Below are 10,598 nucleotides of genomic sequence, written 5' to 3' on the forward strand. Positions count from 1 at the left end.
AGGCCTATCATGTGTTGGACATGAAGATGGTGGGTCTATAACGATGAGTGTGACACAGTGTCTGCCTTTGAGAAGTTTATAGTCCGTTGAGTGGCACAGATATGTAAAGAAATAAAGGACAAGTGCTGTGACAGGAGCAAGCATTAGGGCGCAATGGGAACAGAAGCAAGAGGTTCCTAGCTGATCCTCGGGAGAGAGGCAGTCAGGCTCTGCTTCCTGGAAGAGGTGATCTAGTAAGATGCGGACCAGCGGAGGAACAGGAGTTAACCCGTGAGGTGAGGACATTGCTCTGGCAGAGGGAGAAGCAGCTGCAAAGGCTGTCTGACGAAGTCGTGCCAGCAGCACTGTGAGGGCTGCTCTCAGAGCCTTGCAATGGCCCATCCGAGTGACGGGCCTGGGGTTTCAGCTTTATTAACTGTATGGTTAATTTGTCTCTGGATACCAGGGAAAATGTTGGGGTCTGACTTTAACCCCTCTGTGCCTCAGTTTCCTTGTTTATAAAGTAAGAGTGGTAATCTTTTTCTTTTGTGGTAAGGATTGGCTAAAACAATATGTGAAAGCCCTGGCAGAGTGCCTGACGATGGGATGGATAGGATAGATGATTAATAAATATCTGTTCCTTTTTTTTTTTAACTAAAACACACTATTTATCTCCTTGCAAAGAAAACTCAAATCTGTTCACCAGAAGTAGGCTTCATTACAAAAATGATAACGGTTCCTTGCTGCTTGGAGTGAGTCACTGCCTGTCTTTACAGCTACTGTTGGGACCTTTGGTACAATGAGCTGCCCTTGCTTGATGTTGGGTCATGTTCCCAATCGAGAAAACGCTGGCACTTTTCTTTAGGAATCCACTGATTGCAGTGGGAACCTTAGAAATAAAAAGGCTAACCCAGCAATGCTAGACATGTTGCAGTTTCCTGGGGAGGCAGCGTGATGTAGTGGGGCAAGTAGAATTATAGGCATCCAAGAGCACGGGGTTCAAATTCTGTTTCATTGCATTTAGGCTGTGTGGTCCTAGGAAAATCACTTAACCTCTCTGGCCCCAGCTACCTTATCTGAAAAATGGAGTGAATAGTCTCCACATTACCAGGTCATTTTGAGAATTAAGTGTATTGGTGGGGAAAGTGTCTTCCAGAGTGCCTATCACATTATAGGCGTTCCATAAATGCTGCCTGATATTACTTTACAAAATATTATTAAATATCCACATGCATACACTTTTAAAGAATTGACTCCCTAACCTTTACTGCTTGAGATTTCCATTCTAGAAACCAAATTTTTAAAGCTTCTGGAAACCTCCCTCACCCCAAATGTAAAGAAAGTCTATTTTGAATTATCAGCTAAAGAAACCAAGCCAGCTTGTGGTGTTTTTAAAGGTGCGCTCACCTGCCAGAAGATGGATTTCATTCATTTTCTTTATATCCTTGGTAATTTAATTCCTCGGTGAAGTTTATGGGCCTTTTTTCTCCTTGATTGTCCTTCTGTGAGTGACAAATACAGATCAACCAGGGACTGAAGACTAAGAGTCAAGTCATGGAGAGCGGTCCCAAAGGAAACCAAGTGGGAGATGTGCAAACCAGGCATCCAAATTAATACACTCTAACTTGTAATAACATTTGTGCAATAATGATATTCCTTTACGGTTTAATATTCTATTCAGCCCCTTTAAGAGATTACCCTGGGCTTAATGAATGACCAATGCTTATTAGGTTAAGTTGTATTTGAGCTGGCCTGTGCTGCTCTGGTTCAAGTCATTTAATGGGAATTATTTAATAGGTATTATTAGGATAATTAGAAAATGATCACAGTTAGGCAATAATATTGAGTTATAAAGGTTGTGAATTACCAAATTTAGAGACAGGCCTGAAAATATGAGTAGTCTGCGACAGTTATGCAAGTCTCCTCTCATAATTATGTGTGCCAGCCTGAAAGGGTCTTTTGTTCCTAGGAGTTATTCATTAGGCGGGCATTGAATTAGAGGAACATGCGGGGGTGCAGGACAGAGGGCAATGATGGCTGATGAGCAAAATGAGGCTTTGATGAGCTCCTAATTGTCGTGACAACAATTCCTGCTTTCTTTTCCCCCCAACAGTCAGAAATAAGCTTCCCCACCCCTGTGGGGAGGGCCTTTCCCCATTTTGTGAAGGAAAGGGAAACAAAGAAAAACAAAAATCCAGCAATCCACCCCAGAAGACAAGTCATTATGTTCTGTAGGAGGGTGTGTGTGTGTGTGTGTGTGTGTGTGTGTGTGTGTGTGTGTGTACGTGTACATGTACATGCACGCACTCACTATGGAATCGATTCTCCTGGTGGTCCTGGCTGTGGCCTGACTGCCCCGGGCCCCCCACCTTCAGGAAGGAGGCCCACCTGAGCTTTGCCAGTCACTTAGACTATTCTTGGTCAAGACCCTGTTACCTACTGGTTTGTTGGTTGTCAACATGGCAGTCAGTGTTATGTACCGGGGCCATGGAACACCCCAGTTTAGCAAGAGACCACCATTCATATTTAGATGGTCTGGATAAAGGAATTTGTGCTTTTTTTCAATACCTGGAGACAGGTGAAATGTGATGAAAACGAAGAGTGACTTTGAAGGAGAAAGGATTTATCCCCAGGGGAGGTGTATGGGAACGTTTACCACCTGGTTGCCTGCATTGAACTTCTTGCATTTTTTTTTTTTTAAGACATAGATGCCTTCCCCTTCAAAAGATAGAGGTTTACAAGGAAAAATCAGAATGTGCAAGGCTGCCAGCAGGTGGCAGCAGGAGCACACATTATAACAAGAGAGATTGCAATGAAAACCTAGCCAGGAAGAGGGAAGCAGTTTAGCTTACACTCGGTGGTTTTTATCTTGACCGCTGCTAAGGAACAGAAGGAATAATAATTTCCTGGATAATGTAATGGCGAGGTGTCCTGAAAAGAACATAGATATTAGAATCAGATGCTCCTGCGTTTGAATCCCTTTGCCATTCATAGAGAATGGCCAGGAGTAACAACACTCCGAAATTGATGGCTCTGCAAGCAAGAAATTTGGGTTGGTTTGCCACAACTCTATAATTCAATTAAAGTTAGACACTCTTGAATTTGAATCCCAATGTGGTCATTATGTAACAATTATTTACCTCTTGCCAAACTTTCTCACCTGTAAAATGGACTAATAATACCAACCTTATAGGGATGGTATAAAAACCAGATTAAATGAAATAATGTCAGTAAAGCACCTAAAAAGACTGCCTGGCATATAATCAGTGTTAAAGCAATTAATTTCTTCTCTTTCTTTCATATTCCTATCAATATAAAATGATAATAACCATAATAGCTGAATGGTCAGTGATTTCTCAGATTGTATGTATGTATAGATGCATGTATGTATGTATTCATTCATTTATTCATTCATTCATTCACATTCTATAACTACACTCCCTAGAAGAGATTTAAACTAGTTTCTAAAACATGCAATACATGAATTTCAAGTGCCTGGTCCATATTAGGAGCTCAGTGTAGACAGCTACCATTATCCAAAAACACCCAATTTAGTAAAAGCAGTTCAACAATGAGAACAAAACACTGTGGTTCTGAGACATGCCTCGCTGATGGTCTGCCATAATTTGGGGACACATTTCAGGGAATGGACTTCCTTTAGGTAACCTTCCACAATGATTTGTTCCCTACCTGCACTGCAAGGCAGTGAGTCCAAGGCTTGTTAGCCATCATGAGTGACTGGTTGCTGTGCTCTCAAAAGTCAGCAGAGCCGGGAAAGGGGTGAGATCCTTCTCTGATCCTAGAGGAGTCTGATTGTCTGAATATAAGGTGGCCATAAAACTGGAAACACACATAATATTATTTCACTACATAACTCAGTGGAATACGGTCAAGAAAGAACTCCAGCTTCATTGAGAATGGCCAGGAGCAACAGGACTTCAAAGTTGAGGGCTAAGCACCACAACTCTATAGGTGCTGAAGTGAACCGTGAAATGCAGTGCATCAGAGCAGCAAGTTTATTTTACTCACAGTACAGCAAACAGCTGGAGTGGCCGCAGGGTACAAGTTGCCCTGTACTCAAGTCCTGTGGTGCGATCTGATAAGTTCAGGTGGCAGCTGTGCACACAGTGGATTGTGCCACAGCTGAGGAACTCAGGGCAAAAAACTCAGCAGCTTTTATAGCAAGCAGCAAACAAGCCAGGCCCCTTTTCCCAGGAAGCAAGTAGTTTCACAGTAGTCATGCTGTGGTATCCTGACCCACTTCTCAGAATTGCCTGCCTGACCAGTTGTAGGAATGGCTCAGGGTCAGAGGATGGTTAGGTCTTGCAGCTCGGCACACTCAGCAAAGACACACAGGGATGTGCGAGGTCTATGACCGATTGCCTCACTCAGATGTCAATAATCTATCTATTATGTATTCACCTCTGTTTCCAGCCTCAGCAGCCACCCAGTAGAAAGTCAGTGGCCTTGTAACAGAGATGGGCCCACTGTAGGCGAGACGAAGATTCTTTTCCTGAAGACGTTGGGTCCTTTCCACTGTGTGGATTCCAGGGTCATTGAGGCCTCAGAGTTATATACCCTACACCATTGCTTCACACAGCTAAAAACCTCAATGTAAAGGACACTTACAAAACCCTGTACCCCCAAATTAGAGATTGAATATTCTTCTCAATTTTGCATAGTGATTCATAAAAATTGACCATATTCGTAAAGTAAATCTCAGAGAATCTACATTATACAGACCCCATTCTATACTACAATGTAATTAACTTAGAGATCAACAACCAAAAGATAGTTTTTAAAACCATGCATTTAGAAAGTAAAAATATACATTTTTCATGAATCAAAGAAAAAATACTTGGAAATTTAATATACTAAATATAAAAACAAAACTCATGGGATGCAGTGGATGTGGTGCGTAGGGGTATTGCCTTAAATACTTTTATTAGAAAAGAAGAAAGTCTGAAAATTAATGAGCTAAGTGTTCAATTTAATTTTAAAAAAAGAAAGTTAAATAAACTTAAAGAAAGGAAATAATATATGATATTAGTAAATGATATACAGAATAAAGATAAAATAGAAGGATCAAGCAAACCAAATGTTTGTTGGTTGTTTCAAAAGACTAATGAAAGGCTAGAGGCAATCTCTTACATTCATTTAAAAAAATATGATAGAAGCCAGAAATAAACTAGAAATGAAAGGGACACATATAACCACAGTATAGCAAATATTCAAAAAGGTAAAATAATATAATGAATATGTAATCTAATTGATTTCAAAATTTGGCAATCTAAGGGTGATTTAACAATCACCATATTAACAAATTAAAAACAAAAACCATGTGGTCTTTTATAATAGAAGAAGAAAAATCATTTCACAAAAGTCAATACGCATTTGCGATAAAAAAAACTTTTAGCAAAAAAGGAATAGAACGAGATAGAATGTTCTTAATTTGAAGGATATCTTCCAAAATCCTGTAGCCAGCATCATTTTGTTGAATGGTAAAATATTAGAAGCATTTCTTTAAAAATCTATAATAAGAGAAGGATGCCCACCATTACCTCTTCTATTCAACATTGTACAGGAGACCCTAGCCGATATAGTGAGACAAGGAAAAGATGGCATAAGGCTTGAAAAGGAACAAACAAATTTTGGGGCTTTTTTCAGATGATAGAATTATCCACATGGGAAACCCAAAAGAACGTACAAATAAATTATTAAAAATAAGAAGAGCCTATTGGTGGTCATTGGATATAAGAGCAAAATTTAAAAAGCAATCGCATTTCTATATCTCAGCATTAAGCAGTTAGAAAATGGAGTAACAAAGAAGATATCAATAACATTAGCATAAAAACATAAGTTACCTAGGAATAAATGTAACAAAAAGTGGGCACAACCTTTATGAAGCCAATTTTAATACTTTACTGAAAGCCACCAAAAGAACCAAACGTAATGTCACATACTCGTATATGAAAACCTGATGTAAAAGCCTGCTATCGCATTGCAGGTCACAGGGAGTAAGTGATTCTGGGACAACTGGTTTTCCATACAGAAAAAAAGGAAATTAAGCCTTACCATACACCATAAAAACAAATAGCCTACACCATTCAAACAAATCAGCTTCATAAAGATTTAAAAACTTTAATATGCAAAACAAAACTAAGAAATTAAAAAGACTTTCTTTTGACCTCGAGTTCATAATCTATAACACTATAAAAAAAGAAAGAAAGAAAGAAAAGGAAGAAAGAAAGAAAGAAAGGATAAGCTACTAATTTGGAAAAGATATTGGCTACAAATATAAACCAAAAAAGGCAGTATTCTATGTAAAGAACTCTTACAGATCAATAATAAATAGGCAAGCAACTCAACATTTAAAAAGGCAAATGATATAAATACACATTTCACAGTAAAATACTCATTGGTAATTAGGAAAATGCAAATTAAGACTACAATGAGAAGTCATTTTAAATGATCAAAACTTATAAAATGTGATAATACTAAGTATTTGTCAGGGATGAGGAACAAGGGGAGCACTTATTCAATGTTAGTGGGAGTGTAAAGAGTCACAACTGTTTGGAAAACAATTTGGCTTCATGCTGTAAAATCGGACATTTGCATACGCTACTACTCAAAAATTTCATTGCTAAAGTATATATGCCAGAGAAACTCTTGCCCACATGGACCAAAAGACATACACAAGAATATTTGCAGCAGCATTCTTCATAACAGCAAAACACTAAGAACAACTTAGATATCCATTAACAAGAAAATGGATAAATTGCGGTATCGTTAACCGTGGCACATACAACTGAATATTACGTACCGAGCCCTGAAAATGAATGGCAACATGGATGCATTTTAGAAACAAAATACGGAATTTAAAACAAGCAAGTTTTGGAAGACTACATACAGTATGCCATCATTTCAATAAAATTCAAAAGCAAGGAAAACTTTGTAATAAATAGATATGTAGCTAAAAGCAAAACAAAACCCCCCAAAAAAGTGTTTAAAAAAGGAAGGACGAGAATTTTCATTTTTCAGCTGCAGCCTCTGGCTCCCTGAATGTAATCATGAGCTAGATTCCAGCATCCTGGTTTTGTCAAGGCTGAATCAGGCCGGGCCCACAGTGCCGCTTTCTGGGTTATCACCCTCATATGTAAGGAGCCTGGGTGGGTGTGTGTGTTGGGGGCGGGGGCAGTCAGTATATCCAGAGCACTGAGTACAGAAGCGCTGGTCAGAGACTTAAATGAAATATGCCTGCGGATGAGCACAGGGGCTAAGAGCTGACCAGAGGCCAGAGAACGAGAGAAGGGGTGAAACACGGCCCCTCTAGAGGAGACGCCCTGCCCACTGCTGCTGAGGGTTTTGGCTGCAATTACTCTCCTGCCCTTTCCTGCCCCAGATCACCACCAGTGAGGATGTTGAGGGCATTGACAAAACTGCAGCAAACACCAAACTAGGACTTCTCGCAGGCTCTCAGGAGACAGGAAATCACATCTGAAGAATTAGATATTTGAAAACCAGACAGCAAAACAAGACCCAACTTGGAAAAACCACACACCAATACACAATCAGAGAAGTATTCAGCATTACCGACAAAAGAAAATGGTTAAAAAGCCATGACTTTAAAGAATAGATTGTTCATTTATTCTGTTATTATTCATTGCGGGGGGAAAAAAAGGTATTGACCGTTACGTGCCTAATGTAAGCAGGGACTAAGTGTGGTCAGGGTAGGTGATTTGAACTTGACTGTGGGGAGTTACTGAAGAATTTCAGTAGAGAGTAATAACCAAATTGGCTTTGTGTTTTTGAGAACTCACTCAGGGGAAAGTGGGTCAATTTAAATAACTCCATTAACAAAAAATTGTTTTGTATTGAGTTTTGATTACCTTGTTTCACCTGAGCAAGTGGAAACCTTGCATTTTGTCTAGGAAAAAGCATAATATAAGTGCACAGGGGCTAATGAAAAACCAGTCGATGGCAGACACAAGCAAAGATGGCAGTGAGGATTAGGTGACTGAGCTATTCTAGTCACAGCCAGGGGCTGCTTGCCTTCTGGCCACACCATTCTAGCTACATCCTGGTTCCCAGATGTAGGAGTCACATCTCTGCCCTGGAAGGCCCTTTCAGTTCAGCAGCAGCCACAGGACCAGATGGAGACGTGGTTGAGCCAACAACCCACGCAGGCACGGAGTACTCAAGTCTTCCCAAGCAGGTGCTGATGATCCCGCCAGCCATGTGACCTTTTCATATACATGAGGCCAAAAAAAAGAAGAAGAATGATTTAAGAGTTTTTACTAACCTCGAGTGAAGTTACAAGATAAGGTTTAGGCATGTATAATCAAGTCAGAGATTATACTCTGGCTGAGTTTTGAAGGTAAACAGAAAGCAATCCATGTGGAACTGTATAGAACTACACACTGGAAGAAACAGCACAGCCGTAGTAACAACAGGACAGTTTATTGAATGTTTACTATGTGCCAAGCACTATGGTAAGCATTTTATATGCATCATCTCATTTAATCCCCATAACCAATTATGAGGCAGCTAATATCATCCTCCCCATTTTTCACAGGAAGAGACAGAGGCAGAGGTGTGAGGTTACCTGCCCAAGGTCACACATTCATAAGTGGCTGCATCAGGTCTGCTTGGTCTCAAAGCCCAAGCCCTCCGCCATTCACTCATCTGCCACTGCATCTACAGTAAGGGGCAATACTGGTCTAGGATTCATCAGGACCTATAGGGAAGCTATCTGATGGATGGTGGGGAGTTAATGGAAATCGTGGAGCAAAGTCTCAGTACATATTGGGGTTGAGAGCAAGGCAAGTCTGGGCTAGGCATAGTCACCTGTTCCCAGTGCTTCAAGAAGGCAGATTTCCTAGGAATCTGGACATGGGTCCATGTTCAAAGATTCCCCAAAAGAGATTTTGACTAATGAGGAAAGGATGACTCTAAAACAATGAACTGTACACTATAGAATTGCAAATTATTCCATTGAAAAAAAGGAAATGGATTAATTCAGTTCAACCTGTGTTTGTTGAATATAACATCAACAGAAATCAGTGTGACTACACAGGGAACTCTCTAATGGACCAGATTTTAGAAGACTATATAAGATTGAAAAAGGGACATGTAATCCAGGGTAAAAGTCTGGCTTGAACATGTGGGTATAATGCAGCAAAGAGGCTGAATCTGAAAAACAACAACCAAAAATACTCTAAAGACAGCAAAATAGTGTTTCTTTTGGATAGGGAACAAGGAAAGGATAGGCCCTGTGCTGGGGCAGATGGTATAATGTTACGTGATGGGGAAAAGCAGGATTTTCAACTCTCAGCTTTTCTGCTTTCTTTTTCAAGGCAAATGATCCTCAATCTAGAAATGTTAAACAACTATCTAGAAGAGGAAGTGAAATCTATATAGGTGAGAAAAAAAAATGGGAGAGCATGAGTTCAGGTTTCTAAGCCCCGGTGAAGATGAGACATACCTAGAGTAGTGTCTTGGATGTGGAATTAATCAGGATTTGTCGAATGAGCTAAATTAACCCCCTGGTAGTGAAATAACTTGCAGTATAACCTCAGTCTTTTAAAACTCATGAAGAATTCCAGAGCCGAAAGACTAGGGATGAGCACATTTGTTACTTTTCACGTGGGAAAAAAAAAAACACATGAATTCTGATCCTTGTAAAAATTCTAGAAAGGATTATTAAAGAAACTGTGAATAGTTAGGCAGACATTTAGAGATTGCTAAGGAACCACTGGTGTTTACTGAAAAGCTGTGAAAAAGGTGATTTCCTTTTCTGGGTGGAGTTGCAAGACTTGTAGTACCAATGGACATGGTAGACATTGTGAAACTTGATTTCAGGAAATATTTTGTCACCAAAATTTTCTATAACCACCTAATGGACAAAATGTAGACATGTGGGCTGGATGATACCAGTTGGGTGCATTTAGAGTCCATAGAACAGCCTCACCCACAGGCCAATGGGCCAGATGGCTCGGTTCTTGGTCCAGTCCCATCTGACATTTTGTTTTTCAACATCACATAAGGTACAGGATTCCCATTTATCAATTCTGCAGAAATCCCAAACCTAGGTGAAATGTGTCAGATGAATAACATTTCAAAAGGTTTCCTCTTGATAGAACAAAATAAGCAAGGTGATATTTAACAAGTAGCATATAAAGTCTTGAATTAGGTTAAGAAAATGATCAGTTGCATAAATAGAACATGAAGTCATCAGACTTGACCACCACTGATATGGAAAGGCCAGATTTGTTGGCTAATTAGTAAGAGCCCATTAAAGACATGACTGCTGAAAAGACTTCTGCAATCCCAGGGCACCAGGTAAAGGTGTGAGAGGGTCCCGCTACTCTGTGCTGTTGATATTTTGATTCTGCTTTTCCAGTGTCCTGGAAAATTCGAGGGCAAGCAGAGGTAGGCAACCCTTTTATGACAAAGTGATAAATGACCTGGAGGTGCCGACTCTGAAACAAGTGGATCAGGAGACCTGTCTTCAAATGTCTGAATGTCTTTCATGTAAAATATACAGATGTGTTCTCTATTTTCCTCCAGAGAGAAGTTGTCAATACTTTAAGTACACAGCCCTGCAGTGGGCTTCTTAG

The sequence above is a fragment of the Hipposideros armiger genome, unplaced genomic scaffold (assembly GCF_001890085.2).
Source record: "Hipposideros armiger isolate ML-2016 unplaced genomic scaffold, ASM189008v1 scaffold_188, whole genome shotgun sequence".
NCBI classification, from domain to species: Eukaryota; Metazoa; Chordata; class Mammalia; order Chiroptera; family Hipposideridae; genus Hipposideros; species Hipposideros armiger.